The following is a 20,302-nucleotide window of genomic DNA, read 5'->3' as shown; positions in this document are numbered from 1 at the left end:
TAATTTTATCAAAGTGTAAAAATTATGTGAGTTTTTTCGAACGCGTCTCATAGCTACTCATTTAATAATTTATTTAAATTTAAAATTTTTGTTTTCACAGATAATAAGGCTTATGGAACTTGTTAGCTATGGTAATCAAAATCCAAGGAAATAAAAACAAGTCTTTTTGGAGTTAAATAGTGCTCTTAATTACGTTTAATGTACTGTAAATTCTTGACTAAGATGATACATCAAATAATAGATGACAATGCATTACAAAAAGTTTTTATTCACAAAATAAAAGCCAGTTCCAGAAAATAATTTTGAATAGTGTCAGATTAAGGTATGTTAAACAGAAATATGAAAAAAATATAAGTGTAATATTCGTTACACAAAGAATTATAACTTAACTGGCTTACTTCAGTTAGTTGGACGACATTCCTAAACTGTAGCAGTTAAGATGTTATAACATCGAAAAATCAAAAACATTAATACAGTAAGTTGAATGGCATTACTGAACTGCTACATCGAAAAACCATTAACAGCAACTATTTAAAGTCCATACTGTCGAAATCATTAAACTCAATATTTAAGTCTGTAAAAGTCATCTATACAAGTAAAAACAATTGAAGTGTCTGATACATTTGAAAAAACAACTGGCAACTAAATGCGTTTGAAAAAAGGTACGAATATAATTACAATTTGTGTTTTTTCTGGCTAATCACCGAAATGGTGGGCCCAATTGTGATGAACAGAAGCATGTAGAGAAATATCAACGGAGGATTAATAGAGTTTTGTTTTTGAAATCTACCTCTAAAGGTGTAAAATTATAAGTGGTTGTATCGTGTTCACCATCAACAAATGAACGTCCCCTGGGTTTAATCTTGATGCAATAAAATCTGCATGGCTATAAATAAATTGCCTCTAAAACCTCATTTTTTCAAACAACCGGCAAGGTTTAAGGACGACAAATATTTTATGGTACATAATTTCTTACCATACCAATTATTTTATTTTTATTTATACAAAGTAAGTTGCAAGCAACCTCCTATCCTAATATTGATCGAGGATATATTAGGATACTTTATTTAACCTAAACTTAGACACACAACTATGCTGAAGAAACGATTTCACTAATTTATGAACAGTATTAAATCTATCATATCCTATTATTATTAAATTAATTAACAAAACAATGTGAAAATAGTTTTTCTTACTGATTACTTTACGATTAAAGTACTTTATTCCGAAAAAATACCTGATCAATATCTTTAATTAGCTAACACTCGTGTAGCCAACGTTCGCGTGTGAAATACGCTGGTAAAAACATTCCAAGCGTATGCTACGTAAAGGGTTAAAAATTATAATGAAAATACTTATCATAAAATATTTTCTACATCTCGCATCTTCGTAACCAAAACTGAACACTTCTCGTGGACTGACAGTTCAAAACGCCATATTATGTACGATTTTTATTTAATATAACGCTAGAGATTTTATAATCTCCCCATCTGGTGGTAAATAAGTGATGATAATGTCTAAGATGGTAGCGGCCTAACCTCTTAGGAATATCGCAGTTACATCACGACCCATTTATTTCTAAGAGTAGAGTACTGGAAGGCTAGAGTACCCACTAGTGTAGCTAGGCCAGAGTAGTTTGTAGCATCCAATTTCTCATCAAACCCGGGACCTTCCACTTGAAAGACTACAGCACTCAAAACTGCGACCTAGATGTACGAATGTATTTAAAATGTTTATGAAACTCCAAACAATTAGTTACTATTAAATGCTTTACACATTGTAATATCTCGTAGCCTGGTGCTACGCGCTCCATTGGCTACGATGTAATTGAATTCGATGGGTAGACTGTTTTGATATAGGTTTGTAAATATTGGACGCATGAACAAATTTTTTTATAAACCTCTACATTTGTACTAATGTATTAAACAAACAGCAATCTGTGTTTGTTCAACTGTGGGTAGTCGGGCTGGTAATAGGGTGATACTTTATGTATTTTTTTTTACTTTATGTATTTTTAAGTTTTTATTTCACAAACCAGATGAATCTTGCTTAAAAATAACTTAAAAACTATTCGTACATAGAGACATTTGTAGAAGAACCAATGCAAAATGTATGCACAAGAGACACCGGCACCAGGCATAGGGAAAACTCAGAATTAATAAAACCCCCACTATGTGGATAAAAGCACAACTAGAATTCGTAGAGTGTAGTAATCTCATCAAAAGACCTTCAGATGTGGATAAAAAGAGTAAACCAGTATCGTAAAAAAAGTCCATTCCGAAGTAAGGACGGAAGGGATCTTCATCCTACTAATATTATAAATGTGAAAGTGTGTATGTTTGTAAGTCAATCACGAAAAACGGTTGAACGGATTTGGATGAAATTTGGCATGCATGTAACCTTTGACATCGAAAAGAACAAAGGTTACCTTTTAATCCCGATCCCTTAAGTGGTTCCCGAGGGAAAATTGAAAATTGTTTACGAGCTAAACCGCGGGCAGACATATGCATGTCACTTGTCAGACATGTAGGTACATTCCGATCTCTCAGATAGTGCCCCCGGTAAGATTAAAGATTGTTAACGAGCGAAGCTTTAAACTCCTTAAAGCTAGAACATTATAAAGGCGAAAGTTTGTATGTTTGTTACTTAATCACGTCACAACGATGGAACCAATTTGACTGAAATTTGTTACAGAGATAGATTGTAGGCTGGAGTAGCATAAAGGCTACTTTTGATCCCGGGAAATAAGAGGGTTCCATCGGGAAAAAAATATCCATAATCCCTGCGAGCGAAGTCGCGGGTATTCGCTAGTATTTTCATACCAAAATGATCGGTAAGACCGAAATTATAGATAAGTCTCATCAACATCCTTAGACTATTATTATTCGACTGGTGGAATCAATCATTCTCTTCCTGGCGAGAGAGTTATAATAAGTGAGCTTATTTTTCAAGGCACGGAAGTAAAACAACTTTAGGCTAGAACCTATAATTTCTGGAAGGAAAACTCAATACCTAATAGTTTCGGCTGAACTGGTAATCGAACTAAGTACATTGTGATTTGTAATCAAACAAGCTAACTACAACATCAGTGAGGCAGTGTAATTCCCAGTCTTAGTGGACAAAAAAAAAACTCAAGTTACTAATGAAGTATGCAAGAACAAGTTTGTTAAGAATTTTATTGTAGGCTGGTATTACCTGCTTTTTCTGAAACACTAGAGAACAGGTGGATACATCTAAAAGCAAAAGATTTGGTCCACTCAATTTCATCAATAGCTTATGGCAGTCCACTGCTGGCTACTGCTGTCTGGACTACTAAATCCTCCGTTTTATTTCCTTATTCGACATCCATTGACGGCCGATTGGCGCAGTGGGCAGCGACCCTGCTGTCGGGGTCAAAGGCCGTGGGTTCAATTCCCACAACTGGAAAATGTTTGTGTGATGAACAGGAATGTTTTTCAGTATCTGGGTGTTTATATGTATTTTATAAGTATTTATCTATTTAATTCATTAAAAAAAATATTCATTAGTCATCTTAGCACCCCTAACACAAGCTACGCTTCCTTTGGTTTGGATGGTGTGTGTATTATTATTATTATTATTTTTATTTATCCATTGACACTCATAGTTGATTGATTCAAAATTGGTTTTTTCAGTTTTTATTTCTTGGATTATGAACCCTTGCATCTAAAAATGGCACTGAAATATAATCTTAAAACTGTGCACTGCGTTGTACGATGGGAGGCTATATGAAAAGATATTTGGATTTCAATAGTGCACGCCATCTTATTTAGATCCAAGAATATATTTCTGTACACGAGATTGGAAACGGATAGCCGCATTCATACAAAAAGCTCTACCTCCATCTCAAAATTAAATTCAAATTCGAATTAATTTATTTCAAGTTAACCTCATATAAACATTTTGAAAACGTCAAATCTGTCTATTTTTAGCAACTCTACCACTGGTTCCGAATGCAAATCCAACCAAGAATAAGCAGGCAAGAAACTCAGCAGTTGCTCTTGTTCGACATCATTATATTTACAATAATTATGAGAGTGATGAATGAGCAGCGGTGTGCTCCCAGGCAACCCTATGTAATGTGTTTTAACGCATTACCTAAACGGGTGCATTTGTAGATCCAATCCATAATGTCATATTATAAAACCCCACAGACGCTGAAATGTTCGGACATTAAGCTCACGACTTGTACACAAATAGGATTACGGCTTGTTCTGTGCTACAATTCTTGGTTTCGAATATGATGCCATTCTCTAGCCTCTAGTTATTATGTCTGAGATTTACAGAATTATTTGACCAATTTAAATGCTATTTTGAATGTGTTGTTTAGTCTTTTGGCCGCCATTTTGCCCAGCACTTATAAAAGAACCTTCAAAGCAAGAGCCAAGAGCTTTGCCTCTTTACGTGAACATGTGCCGGGGAATACAAAATGTCGTTTTTTGAGTATTTATGATGATCTAATGACCATTGTGGCTTTAGGAAAGGTTGCCTATAGAATACATAGTCCTCCATCAGTAAATACTTAAATATGTTCAAAATTTAGTTTAGTTTGCTTTCGCCGTGGAATTTCAAAAAACATAAAACTTGTTACTTGTATATTTAAATTATATTCTTCATTTTAATTTAATTATAATGCCATTATTATATTAATATCTACATTTTTATTCGGAACCGACCAAAGAGCCTAAAGCTCCGAAAGATCAAAGGGCACCGGCATTCGAAGTAAATAAGGGCTGTTGGAAATCACTAAGTCAAACACAAACCTGTTGAAGATAAAAGGCCAGTAATTTCACTAGATAACTTTGACATTTCATATAAGTACGGATAATTTAATTTAAGTGAGGGTAGCCACATATAACTATTATATTGTTTATCAAAAGTTCAGTATTGAACATTGAGATTTCTATAACAAAAAACAACTTTATTTTTATAGTTTTCTTCTCTTGATTATTTAGGGATCGATAGTATAGGCCTAAGTTGTCAATTATAAAGCGAATTATAATTTAAATATAAACGAATAATATTGGTTTTTCTTTATTATTTCGGAGAAATAAATGTTAATCATATTCTGCAGCTCAGCTGACTTGAGATTTTTTTATACCTGTACATTTATTATTTATACATATGTTTATATTTATTAAGTATGTTTGACATGAACATGAAAGCAGCTCTTCAAGTTCAAAGTTATTTGTAAGTTTAAAACCTACAATTTATTGAAAATGTCTATGGAAATCATAAGAATAATGGCCCTTAGCGCATAATTACTAAAGTAATATCTGGGAGAAAGAAACCTGTAACTTAGCGCGTTAGACCGAATGCAGAAAATGAAAACAAGCCTAGTTAAGAACCTTCTAGTCTTACCATCTACACTTGGTCGTTATAAAATATACAGTAATTTATTTAATACGTTTTAAACAGTTTTTAATTCGGTTCTCACAAACTAATTATTTTAGTAGAAATATAGCAATCATGCTCATATTATGACTTTTTATAGTTGCATATCACGAATCAGATGCTCATAGTACTTAAATAATTATGATACGAGTGTCGATATAGTAAGTAAAATTGGTTTAGGATCCAAACATAATCTATGATAATTGTTCAAATTGGCAACGCAAAACCATCAAATATCCTATTTGATGGTTTGCTACTTTGGCTCATGGCCACGTAATAAATGTATGATAAGATATATAATATATAGATATATAATACCTCAAACAATATGTTTTTGTGAACGTGTGTTAAGTGTCTAGTAGATATAAGTGTGCATCGCTCTAGGTAAAAATATAAAGAATACTAACTCTAGGCTAGGTATGTCATTTGTTTGTTTATAGACTAGGTTATGATAGGGCTATAGTTTTGGTTTTAAGATGCCATAGTTATCACCAAAATGAAAGAAAGAGAATATGAACTCTTTATAAAAACATTTTTCACAGAATTTGTTAGTTGTATTATTGTATAATAGAAAGGAATATAGAAATGATGCCTAATATAAATTATTTTTTAAAATAATTTAAGCAACTTAAACTAATAGGTACATTATTATGATTTGATTAAATATTCATAATTTGACGGACGCTTGATGTTATTTTCCCCGAAGGGATAGACCTTATGCACACATCAAGCGTCAAAAATGTTTACAAGGCTACTTCAAAGTAGCAGCTTGTAACAGCAATTTATTAGCCCTTTGTAAGTAAATGTTCAGCTATATTCTCCTCATGTTACGTTGCCATTGTAATTGTGTAATGCTACGAGTAATCAACCGTCTCATCTAGGTCTCAGTATACATGGCCTGTAATTCAAAGGCATTGATAATACTGCGTTTCAATCACTCAGGTTATGTTAGGTATATGGTGGTCATCTCTAAATAATTTGAGTGTTCTATTATTCAGCTGTAATGTGCGAAATCGTCTTAACTTAGCTAATTGCAAGTATCGAGCTACATGTGCTGTTTATATCAACCGGACGGAGTAACATGCGATAGTCAAACATGGAGGCATTTGGCTTACGATGCGTATAAATGCGATCAGAACCATTCAACTAAATGCTGAAGACGTAGGATTGAAGCTGACAGATATGCGTTCAACCTGTTAGGCCACTCACAGTATAGGAATATACGTATGATTACATAGGTAATATGTCAAAACTCATTACTACTGAACTAATATTCATTAACTGTGAGATGGGAGAAAAAAAACATTCGGCTAAGTATGTTGTCTGCTCTTCCTAGTTTGTAGCAATAGATTTTTTAGGAGTTTTTATGTCACGAATTACTTTGTCTGATAAAGGTTTTTTAGATAATTGGTTTCATATGCTGTGAATCTTTTATAAAGATTTAAAAAAACATGGCTGAAGCACAAACTAAAAAAGCTAGGTGTTACACTTAACACGTCAATCGAAGAGCAACTCATATCCAAACTTTTTTTTTTATGGGATATTTTTTTATAGGATTATTCTACAAAAAAATTGAGATAAAGCTCCAAGTTATAATCAAGAAGAAAATATAAAAATTGGATTTTTTATTATATCCCACTACTATACTGGACTATTTTCAACTTTATTCCTGCTCCTACCAATGAATGAAATCACATTTTATACTTACAATTAGATGTGAGCGGTGATAACCCTGTGCGTAAAACTTGGACTTCACTTTTGGGGGCCCGAGTTCAAATCCCAGCACGCGCCTACCTTTTCTAAGTTATGTGCGTTTTAAGCAATTGAAATATCACATGCTTCATCGATAAAGGAAAATATCGTGATGAAACCCATGCGGGTTTCATCACGATATTTTCCTTTGAGCCTGTGAGTTCTCCGTAATGTTTTGTTAATGTTTTTTTCCTAAGGTTTTGTCCACCAATGCGCACTGGGCCAGCGTGGTGAACTTCGGCATTATCCCTTTCTTTCATTATCCCTTTCGTCATCATCATGGAGGAGATAAACACGTCTGTTGCCTACAGGAGGCAAATGTGCTTATCCCTATCACCCATTCTAAAGAGACGATATAATAATGGCTTCAATAGTCAACAACAAATTAAGTAGGCTACATTTAATATCAATATCAATGTCTGCGCCCTCACCCACACAAATTCTTGTGGTTTCTAAGAGTATCAGATGTCCTTATGTCGAGACATTCCATTATAAATATAATATGTTAGTTTCTATTAGCAAAACAATAAAGCTTATATTACAATATTTCTCGAGTTGCTACCTATAATATAATTCAACATGACATTATACAAAAATACCTTCATCTGGGACATAGATAAAAATAATATATTTATCTTTGTCAACGCAAACATTTTGCTAAGTCATTGGTTATCTGTAGGTCGATTCGGATCGAATATGGAAGGGTCTAATAAAAATTAAAAGTTAGTTTTGGCTGCTGAATTAAACAAATTGATTTATTCCGTTCAAAAGTCATTGATTTTAATATGTAACTATATTACTGTCTACAACTTTGGACAGTCGTGATTATTTTGCTACTGTCCAAAGTTGTATACAGTAATATTTTTTAGACTTTTCGAAAGATTTTGTTAACAAAAAAGTCGAAATTAAAAATTATTTCATACAAACAAAGGCAAATCCAGGCGACACTCTGTTATATCTCTTCTAAGGTCAGCCCAACTTTAAATATTATTTAATCTATTCATTAATTAGATACTCGGAGTACTTTGTAAAGTAGTTCGCAAAAGTTAAGGTTATCTATAAAGTGGAAACTCCCATTAAAAATAATCAATTTCGATTTTCGCGAGTTTTAAACTGTTCTTTATGATTTTTCTCTTATTATATTTTCCAAAACAACTTCAATATTGAGACAAACTTTAATCAAATTGGTTTCGCCATTTTCACAGATTTTCTATGAATTTTTGTAAGACATTATAGGGATTTCTGTCACCAACTTTTTTATCTGGACATTGATGAATAGCGAGCTATGAATAGTTACCACACATTTTTTTGGTGGACATTCTAGTAAACTAGTGTTTTTAATCAAAGCTGGCATGAAATTTGAACAAAGCTTTAGACGGTCAATTGGCCCAGTGGGCAGTGACCTTGCTTTCTGAGTCGAAGGCTTTGAGTTTGATTCCCACATGTTTTTGTGTCTGGGTATTTATCTGTTGGTACAATAAGTATTTATGCAGTCATCTTAGTACCCATAACACAAGTTACGCTTACTTTGGGCCTAGATGGTTACGTGTGTACTGTCGTAGTATATTTATTTATTTTATGAAGCTACATAGCTGTTTCTATTCAACGAAGCTTAACGCAGTGTTAATGATCATCTGGCCAGTATAATAACCACTAACCACTAACTATATTCGTTTTGCATCCGCCGATGATCAACATTATCTGTTATTTAACAGACAATATCCCACAGCCCTTTTCTGTTATCGTAGAGAGCGGTATTGAGTTAGGAACCACGCTGCTTAATCGTGAGTTCTTTTATTAAAGAAATAAGTAACGATTAATAAGGATTAACCTAAAAAACCTAAAATTAAGGATTTACCGGCCAACCACAGGGCACGGGACTCCTCTCAGAATGAGAAGGGCTTTGGCCGTACTCTACCACGCTGTCCCAGTGCGGATTGGTAGACTAGTTAGTTGGTTTCAACAAAAAAGCATACAAGGCAAATCAAATCATTATCATCAAATATATTACTACTTTACAATGCGCATAAAAAAGTGTCTCATTGTAATTTACCTTTGGAAAGTAGACCAAAACTTCAATGTTTCCTACAACAGCCGCTATAGAACTAGTAAAAGGGTATATAATAAATTCATCAGCGCTGGTACGGGGACCGCGGGTTAATTGGCAATGCACTCGTGACGCGATTGCGTGTTTCAAATCAAGCCAGTTATTAAAATTTAATAAGTCATATACGATTCTAATATATATTTTTAGATTCCATTCATTTTTTATTGTTTGCACTCTCAGCAACTACAAGAGCTCGGCACTGGAAGTTTTTTGTGGCACAGATTGAGGGCGTTTCCAGACGAACGCAGGATGTAGCTGGGAAGAAAATTGACGCATTATTCTAGTGGGCAGCAAATTTGACTAGGTATTACTAAATTCTGTATTAACGGATTCGCCAAAAATAGATGCTATTAGGATGTTTCGAACAACTAAACCAAAAAGTACCTGTAGCCCAAAGTCAGAAAAATGGACATGCCTCGGATTACACGTTAAACGGTACAAGGTTTAAGGTCTAAATCTCCCCAATACTAAAACGCTGAAGATTAGTATTAAATCAAATGTATACGCCATTTTGAAAAAATAGATATTCTTCTAATGACGCAAATAAAGTTATAAAACTGAATAAAAAAAATTATACTCTATAAACTTCATTAGTCTTATCTCTCAAATTTGTTTTTGTCGGTATATGATAATTATACCCCTTAACACTGTTTCGAAATCCGAAAATATAATCTTTGAAACGCCATTTTGAAGAAGAAATTACCTTCTAATCATGTTATTTTATAATATGAATATTGAATTTACGGATTAACAAGAATTCCAGTTAGTTGATTGGTAAGTAAAAAATTAAAAAAATCAGCAGACGGTGCTAATCAACTAAAAGATTGACCAGCTAAATTGACCCACGGTTGTAGCAAATCGGGGATCGGCACTGGAGTTGCCGTTGCAAGTAAGGGCTCGTGAGGGTTCCTTAATTTTTACGCCAATTTAGATAATTGTATCCCAGAGCATATACATATACCTGACATTTTGCGGCTAAGCCCAGCCAATGAATGTAAGACGAATGTAAGGCGCCATATTTATTCATTTTTTGTATATATATTTTCTTTACACTTACAGTAAATTTTCAACAACCTTCGGCCACTTCAGTCATAGATTCAAGTTACAATCCTGCCATTTGTACACCTTTGATTTATAATTCTCTTTCCTTGGCGTACGATAAAAAAATTGTTCGTTTTTATTTTGAAAATTACGAAATAACTGCTTAATTCAACGAAGAACTGCCTCGTTTTTCTTAAAGTTCACACGTTGAACGACGTCTGGGGTCGGGCCAAAAATTTGTTAGTTAGTTATTTAATTAGGCTGCGTCAAGATTTGTACCGGTCTATACTAAAGAAATCGGCGATGCTTACCGTGTTTCGAAGAGTAAATTAAACCGTCAATCCCGGTTATTATCATTAACATGTGATAATAGCGTTCAAACTAACAAAAAAACATTTAATCGGTTTGTAGGTATATGCTACCTTCTGTGAGAGAGAGGGATTTTGCCCTGCCCTGATGGGTCATTAATAGGAAGATGATGATCAACTTTGATTAGAGTAAGTGTAAATAAATTTATTAAATTGGAAAAGATAAAATACACAGTTAGTGAAAGATTATTATTATAAATGGAAAGATTTATATTACCAATAATTCAAATTCAAGCGAAATATCAAATTGAACTCATGCGAACAAACGTTGGAGTAAAAACCAATAGAGTTAGAGGTCCTACATCACTCTGTCGTCACTTATTAGTGTTCAACAGTGATCGATCCCCCTCTAGGGTCGAAGAGAATCTCAAGCACATAAACAATATAAAGAAAACTCAATACATCTCTCATTCATAATATTACAGATAATAAAATAGCCAGACATGGGACCTGCCGACCGAAGTGATTATTAAATATATACAGCTTATTAGTGTATAAGTATTTTTTACGTATTTAAATATTATGTACAATAAGTTACACAGTTACAAGAAGCATGTCGGTGACGCGAATCATTACCTACTCAATGCCGCTGAAGAAGTTTTCACTTCATAAGCTGAACTAAAATAACAGTTGAACATATATTTTGTTGTCCTTACTGATGTGTAGGCCGATCGTTATAATTCGCGAAAAAAAAAGCACTTTACGCGCCTTTAAACTCATCCTCACGAGTTTTCCTACACCGCTAAAGTGATATTTAATTGCTTAAAACACACATAGCTCCGACAAGTTAGTGTTGTTTGCAGAAGATTGAACTCGCACCGTAGAGGTCCTAAATACTAATCTATGGGTTAATTGATAGCTATCTATCTATCTATCTATCTATCTATCTATATATATATAAAAGAGAAACTGTGTGGGTATGTTCCGTATAGGCTCCGAAACGGTTGGACCGATTTCAATGAAACTTTCAGGGAATCTTCGGATTGACCTGGCGAGTAATCCTGTAAAGTTTGGTGACGATCGGAGCACTCCTATTTTTGAACTGTCAAATACAGCTTTTATTTACTATGCTGATATTCTATTGTTGGGTGTACATGGGTGTAGATAATGATCTTCACCCACTCGAGAAGAGAATAGAAGAGAATGAATACGGAGAGAAATAAATGATTTAATATATTATGAGACTTAAATTAAAAATTTAATGATGTAATTTTATTGTTTAAATAAAATAAAGCAAAATCTAGCCCGGCGAAGCGGGCTGGGTACGCTTGTTATCCCTTTACATATCAAAATGGGCTTCATAAAAACCAAGAAATCTGGTGAAGCAACTGATTTCTTAAAATAATTTAAAGATAAGTATTATGATGACCTAAACATAGTTTTAGTGCTTTTGTCATCCGGTGTATCCACATTCTTGTGCTAAGCTGCCCTACTAAGCAATAAAAGGCGAATGAAGCGAGAAATGCTAAAGAACGCTTAGAACTTTGATGTGGAAGGATAGTAGTTTCGTTGCATCCTTGGTTATGGTTCTCTCTTGATAAGCAAATAGTTCACCAGCGTCACAGATTCATTACGCCATTTCACTAGCTCAGGATGGCAATGGACGAATTACATTTCGAGTTTCAAATTATACGGTTGAAAGGTACTGTGGCTTTGCGTCAAAGACTGCCCAACGCCCGGTTGGAGCACAATTAGTCAACGATATTAGAATAGCTGTAGTGAGAAAATGGTCAAGTAGCAAATAAAGTGAAATTGGATTGCATGACCAATGCAACGTTGATTTGTATGTGGACCTAATCAGATCAGTAGAGGTTCAGCTCTGATATGATAAGCCCGAAGAATACGAAGTAGCGTAGAATGTAGTGTAATATGAAGGTAAATCTGGCAGAACGAAACGTCATGACAGTTGATAATTAAAATCAACTGTACTGTGCCATGTATTTTATGAGCAAAAGTCTAAAAAAAATAACTAGAACCCTATTGCTGCGCCACCTATCGGGTCCAATTGTATATCCAAACTATTTAGGGACCCACCCAAACATATAAGTTTATACAGCAAAAAACTGAAAAAAATACCTAGAACTGATTGCAGCGTCACCTGTCGGATACAATTGTATGCCCAAAGTATCCAGGGACCCACTCAAACAGATAAGTTCATATGAGCAAATATCTAAAAAAGCGCAACCGATCTATTACTATGTACACTAGCCTACATATTTCTCAAGTTAGGCAAATAACACACATGTACAAAATTTTATAAAGTTCGGTTAAGTAGTTTCGGAGTTCACTTGACACAAACAACGTGAAACGTAATTTATATTGAACTATATTGTCGCACGGCTGGCGCAACGACAACGAAATAATTTTACCGACTTATTGTTTATCAAAATAAGTTATTCAAATATATCAATTATTAAAATAATGTAAAAAGTAAGCTTTATTGTTATGAAATTTACATTTTGATTATGTTGACTATCAAGAATAACTATAACCCTAACTCAAGAACTATTTTATGAGCAGTTTTTCCGGAACATAATTCTTTATATGGTTATATGTACATCAGCTGACATTTATTCAATCAAAAAGTCCTCTTAACGAGTTGTGAAAACTGGCACGTACTTAATTAATTTCCTGCATTAAATTATTGGATTTTATTCAACAAAAGGCACCCTATAAGAACTGCGTAAAATATTCCACATGAATATTGAATGCTTTGACAGGAAACAAAAATATTATTTATCAAATAAAGACGTGTGTGTGTGTACTTATGTACACGCGTTAGAAGTTATACTTTGGCGTAACAAGATAAAAATCTTTTAAAAATTTTATTTTTCGCCTTATTCTTTTACTTTTCAACATTTGTAGAAAAAACAACACTAACAATAGAAAAAAGGTATTTTTTGAGTTATTGAAAGTCAACTATCAAACCTTTTTTTAGAAAAACTATAACTTCATGGTATCGGTTGTTGTGACTATTCGCGCGCGCATCGTAAAAATTTACTCTCATCATTTTTCCCTAACGCGTAAAAAAAAGTAAAGAGAAGAGCCAAAACTTCGTAAAAAAAAATACTGGCAACAATATCGACAAATTATATCTGAAGGAATGTCAACCGAAATACCGACTAGAAAGAACATCAACAAAAATATCAGCAGGAATATTGTTCAAACATACGCTGTTGCTGCTGTTTTCCAATAAGCGCGTTTGTATATGTTGTACAGGGAAAATGTCATTTTTGGTTTGGTTCTCTAAAGGTGTCCGTCGGGACATTCTGTCCTGGTATCTTTGCAAACACCTGCATATTATTCTATACTTAATAGACTAAATGAATTTTTTCATCCCAATATTTTAGAATTATTCTACCGCAAAAACTTTTCTTTGTTGCTTATATCGGTATGTTGCCGCCACTGGTATGTGTCAGTGTGAATATATATCACGAATTCCGTCACAAACAAATCATTGGCGGCGTCGCGATATGACGAGCGCGGCTGTTCCATTTTAACCGACTTCAAAAACCATTTTTGTATGTTACCCGATTACTCGATGAACTGATTTGAAAAATTCTTTTTTTGTTCTAAAGTGCATACTTGGGACCAGGACCAGGTGGTCCCATTTAAATTTAGTCGAAATCGGTCGAGCCGTTATTAAAAATCAACAATAATGAAATTTTTTGCTTTTTAATTCCTGGGCGTATGTTGAAGTCGGTTTTTTTTAATTTAAAAATAATAATGAATTTTTGTACTACTAATCATCGTCGATAGAATCAGACCTTGGTTAAAGGAACAAAATAATCTTCTTTGCATTGTTAATTTACAGCAACAGCCCTCCTTTCTCATAGGAGAAAGGGATTTAAAAAGTAACCCCTTGCAAACTCTTTAGCGTGGAGCTGCTATAATTTGGGTAGGCAGGCTTAAACTATTGTAACATGTACTTGATACCGGATACTAATCAGAGCAGGTAGTTTAAAAGGCACAGAGGTGCACAATTCCTATTTCATAAATTTGAGACTTGTCAATTACTCTTGATTTTGAGGACCTTCTTAGAGCAGCGGGCAGGATAACGAATTTTAATTAGTAGCCCGGATTAGCAATGCTATTTGGCCGCAGCAGTTATCATCCTACCTTATTCGCAAGCGATTTGAGTTTCCGGTACGATTCCGCTTATAAAACGGTGGATCAAAGGTCTGAACAATGAACTTTCATGCCCTAAAAGTTAGTCAAACCTTTCTGTATTCAAATGAATTTGGATTCGTGATGGTAACATAAATAGATGTATTTGTTAACTTAAAACTCTAAGAAAGAAGAAATTGCAAAAAGCTTAGATATATAGCTGGGTGAACTTTTGTTTATCAAAATCTTATATTTCAGCTTATCTTAGACTGTATTGTAACCTATTATCTATGAGATCACAGCCAATGTCCAACTTGTAATTTAATACAAAAATAACCTCTCCAACACAATGGTTGTCATCTTATACAATGAACGCTCTCAACACTACTTTAGCGTAAACAGGTACCTCTTTGTCTTTGTCACCCATCTTACTCGGATAAACACAAACAAGATATTAAGACACTGCTATTTCAAAAAGCATAGTGTCTTAATAGCATATGATTTAATCATATCGATATATATTCTTTTATGCATAGAAAGGTCCCTGGAGTCCCCCACATGTTCAGAATGTGGTGTAAAGGAAAATGGGTACCACATTTTGATGGAATGTATCCGTAATGAGGTTCATTATAATACTTTTGCTGATGTCAATATTAGTTTGGCAAGTAGGTATAACATCTGAGGCCGCAAAATATTATACGGTAATAATTCATCATCCTTGATGATTAAGGGAAAATTCGAGAGAACCGTCATGCCGTAGGTAGGCTTAGAATTAAGTAGCTAAAAGAGTCACTTTATTTACTCCATTCTTAACAGAATAAAATAACGCTTAGTCAAGCACATAAATTTTAAAGTAATTCTGCGACTCCAAAAAAATATGCAACCAAAATTTTCAATTGTTATTTGTTACTAATATTTTAAATGGTACCATAACAAAAATAAAAATTCTATTTATGCTAAAGTAATCTTATGCCGCTATTTATTTTATTAATACATAATTTTTCCTCATATCAAAATCTTAAATACCATTAAGCATTCTTCAAAAAGTGATTGAGTTCTGCTTCGATAACCTCATCAAAATATCCTCCTGGGGACCACATTCGCAGTAAGTCCAAACAAAATTCAATTATTTCTGTAAATTGAAAACTCTAATCAATTTAATAAAATATCTGAAACTCGCTAGACCATGCAAATCTTCATTTCGTTCGATATGTGGATTACATTTCCGAATCCGATGAGGCAGTAATAAACTCCATGGATAATATCGACCAATACTTCAATTTCCTAAATAAATATGATATATTTTTCATTAAAATTATTCTTTTAATTTTTCTATAAAAAACAGCATTTCCATCCATTGCAAATATTTAATTTGGTACAAACGATTTATTTTTGGTTTGGGCAATCGGTTATTGAACTTTTTTGCAATGTTTACATTGATACGTGCAAACACAGGTAGGTAGCTTTGGGATGATTTTAATATTTTGAAAATTATTAAAAATTGTACCTTCGTATTTTTTGATTCATGGAAAAAACTTAATCAAATAGAATAAAAAATGTAGCCTGATTTACTGTAAAATGTGATAACTGTGATAGCCAGGAGCAATTCATACCCAAGCTTTTTTATCATACATGTAATCCTTAATATTATAACAGGATTTGGATTTCATCTGTTAATTTGTTATAAAAAAATATAAAATTACCCTTAAATTAATTTCTAATTTTATGCAGCCTAGTAAACTACACTACAAGTTGATTTTTACTTCTAATATTAATATTGTTACAGTCCACTTTATTTTTAAAATTAGTTATATATAACAAAAATATATTTTTTTGTACATAAATTAAATTTTCAAATATGTATTTATTATATTAAATTTATCTCTAACGGACTCTCTTGGACCCATTTTATATATCACTCGAAAAGCCCTCTTCTGCAGTACAAAAATAGAATCAATATCAGCAGCATTACCCCATAATAATATGCCGTAGGACATAATGCTGTGAAAGTAACTAAAATACACAAGCCTGGCAGTTTCTACGTCTATCATACTACGTATCTTTTTAACCGCGTATGATGCAGAGCTAAGTCTGTTCGATAAATTATTTAAATATGATTCAATTTGTTGAAAATCTGATTAATTTCCTTAGAGGTCTAAGGAAATTAATCAGATTTTCAACAAATTGAAATGGTATTAAATGAAAAACGAATCTCTATAAACATAACCTTGCCAAAAAATGTTTATAGTCGTTTACTTATAAAACTGCTCCTTATTTCCGAAGTCAGTTAAATAACAGATGCAGGATATGAGTATTTACGATAACCGAGCCAAAGCCGTTTTTGTAGTGGCAACATAGTCACAAGCACATAAAAAGCGGATTATCCGGCTTATGTTATTATGCTTGCGCAGGAACCACCACCAACCAACCACAATAGAAAAAGCTTTTTTTTCTTTTCTTAAAAATAAATCAACATACAACTACAAAATATGAACGGTTATTTTTAAACAATTTTAAGAAAGGAAGAGGTTCTATGTTCGACTGCATGCATTCTGCATTCTTCTATTATTATTTATCAATTTCCGATAGTTCGTGTTTTGGAAATACTTTTATTGTCTAAAACGGAAACCCTTTGCCATCAAGTCAGAAAAAGGGGATCTCAAAAAGAGGGGATCACCTTTAAATTGATTTGAATATTTTTATATAATTCATAAAGTACGACAGATACAGTTGTTACCAACCCTGCTTTTCCCGCAGGTGTCGTACGAGGCGACTAAGGAAATATAGAAAGGGCAGCATCGTTTTCTGTGCTACTACTACCGTCTACTGTAATCGTAAACCCGTCTGTGCAGCGTGGTGATTATGGGAAATCCGTTCCGGCCGGATAGGCCTTTAGTTCAGTCCAACAGTGGCTATAGGCTATTAATAATGACGATGTAGATACAACAGGTATGTACTTCAGCTGATTTATCGGATTTATTGGATTTTTCGAAAAAACTCAAAAAGGGTTTAAGTATCACACCTCAATTCTAAAGTCTCCTTATAAATACTTAACAAGTTATGAGTGAGCATAATAAAGGTAAATAATACACGAAGGATTTAAACCGCGGTCGTGATTGTCTCTTAAATAAAATACGAGCATCTGCCCGCGACTTCCTCTTCATAGCTCGCAGTTATACCTAGTTATTAAGGTAGAGATAAAACTATGAATTATGAAATCATGTGTATATTCCGGATTTTGCTGTCTTTTTACAAAATTTCTATAAAATCGATTTTTCATAATATGTATGGTGATGGAAAGAGCCAATTTCCTAACTCCAGGCTGGTCATACCCAGCAACCCTCACTCGTACGATAAGTCCAATTTCATCAACCTTCTTTTTTAGAATATAAACATGGCATAATTTGAATTAGTTTTATTCCTGCTTAAGTTTGTATATGCTTAGTAGGACTCCCCTTCGTCTTCGCCCGCATATTCCTTCTACTTCTGTTAAGTGAATTTATCCCAAACTGAGTTTAAGTCTACGACCTACCGAGTTGCATCGACCGCCCGTTGCCAAACTATATGCTTTGGAATCGTAATGCGATTTAAAATTTCCGGTAGCTTCTTTCAGGAATTAGGCCAAGGCTCAGATTTAAACAAAGAGATTTTTTTATTCAGCGCATTCTAACAAATAAACCTTTATTTCCTATTTAACTAATTTTGCTTTAGGGTTTAATTTATCAACAAAATACTAATTATATAGTTTTAAATGAAACCTCCAGTCAACATTTCAAGTTTCTAACCTTAAAGTTTAGGCTATCGTTTGATATTATATTATTGTGTGTTTGTTTTGAGTGTTTATGTGTGTGTGTTCATGTTTTTTTGTATGTGAACATGTGAGTGCGCGTTTGTGAGTGCTGTGTGTGAACCTGGGTGTGTGTATGCACGTGTACTTATTTGTACGCGTGTGTGTGTGTGTGTGTATATTTGTGCGTGCACCTGGATGTCTGTGAGTGTGTGTGCGTCTGGTGTGAGTACGCAAGTGCGTGAGTGTGTGTCTTTTCATGTGTTTGCGTGTGTGGGTTGGTAAGAGTGTTCAAACGTGTGCGTATTTTTGTGCGTTTGTGTGTTTGTGAGTATGTGTGTGTGTGAGAGAGTATGTGTTAGAAGACGCAAGTGTGAGTGTGTTTTGGTGCGTTTGTTTGTGTGTGGTTGTGTACTTTGGCAAATATGCGTGTGCGGTATGTTGTGTGTGTGTGTGTTTGTGTGTGTGTGTGTGTGTGTACGTGTGTGTTTGACAACGTCAAACAATCTAATAACCGCAATGAATTTTTTTTATTTAGTAAAAGAGACGAAAGATACCAAAATATTGTTGACAAAATACGTTATTTTATTCCAGGAGTATAGCTCGGCCTATTTATTTGCAAGTTTTGCATCATGTTTGGCTAGTGCAACGTCGTTTATTAGAATTTAGAGAAATCTACTGGATGCCACAAAGAACAATGGAACAAATTTCGAAAAATAAAAATACGATACGAATTATTTTCCCACCAATTCTATCTAAACACCCTCCGATGGCTTCAAAACCTAAAATTACTACCCTAGTCAGCCAACGACCTGTGGAATGCAAAAACCGCACCATAACCAGCCTTCAGGACAATAGTAATCTTCTGAAGAAACAAGTCCAGCGCCCCCTTCTGGCCTATACCTGAAAACCCTATCTTAGAACTCGCGCCCCTAAGTGATACGACATGAACGCATATGATACGCGATAAAAATCGCATTTCAATCGGTCCACCCCTTGAAAGCTGCACAAAAAGCAGGTTAAGACTCCTTCTTTGTTTGTTGGGAAAATAAAACAGAAAGCTGTTTAAGCCGTAAATTGAAATTCTCGGCAGCTCTACGTGATTTTAGTACTTGAACAAAAATGCTGCACGGCGCTGCAAACAAAGTATGATAAATTCCTTCAGAATGACAGAATAGCCGAAAATTGAACCCCATATGACCGACTTTTGGTAACCTATAAAAAATAATTATGCAGTCTGAAATCGCTGGAATACAAAATAAAACAGTTTACAAACTTTTATTACAAATTTTCGTAAAAGTTGTAGTAATAATACTTCAAATAGTTTTTCACCGGATAAAAGTTTGTCAACTGCTTTGAATTATTTTAATCTTACCTTAAGAAACGTTCAGCAACCTTTGTAGAGATATGATGCGGTCGTAGACGTAACGAGGGTGGTTAATATACGGATGGCGCTTGCCGCGCGACGCGAGTGCAACTCCTGGACTGAGAGAACGACTCTCTGCCACGAAGGACCGCACAACACTGCTTATCGACCCCTCGCGCCGCAACGACTCCCCCGTTAACCCCTACTCGGATGTGCCTCAGCGCCTGCCTACGGCGCGGCGCGGCGTTGCCAAAAATCGAGTAGCCTTTAAACAATTATTATTCATCTGTCATTAAGCCCGCCTAAGCAATCGATTCACAAAAATACCGATTCTCGAAAAATCGCAGATGAAAAACTCAATA

At 34.2% G+C, this 20,302-nt stretch overlaps 1 protein-coding gene across 1 annotated transcript in view; it reads right to left on the bottom strand.

The window, feature by feature from the left end:
• The window catches only part of LOC120636254 (probable cationic amino acid transporter), a 132,902-nt gene extending 112,861 nt beyond the window's left edge, over positions 1-20,041 (bottom strand). The window contains exon 1 of the mRNA XM_039907641.1: positions 19,950-20,041. The gene's annotated coding sequence lies outside the window, so the exon portion shown is untranslated. The remainder of the gene's footprint in view (positions 1-19,949) is intronic.
• Positions 20,042-20,302: the final 261 nt, after the last annotated feature.

The sequence above is a fragment of the Pararge aegeria genome, chromosome Z, assembly GCF_905163445.1.
Source record: "Pararge aegeria chromosome Z, ilParAegt1.1, whole genome shotgun sequence".
NCBI lineage: Eukaryota > Metazoa > Arthropoda > Insecta > Lepidoptera > Nymphalidae > Pararge > Pararge aegeria.
Note: the sequence above shows the minus strand (reverse complement) of the source record. Positions and strands in the feature narration are given on the sequence as shown.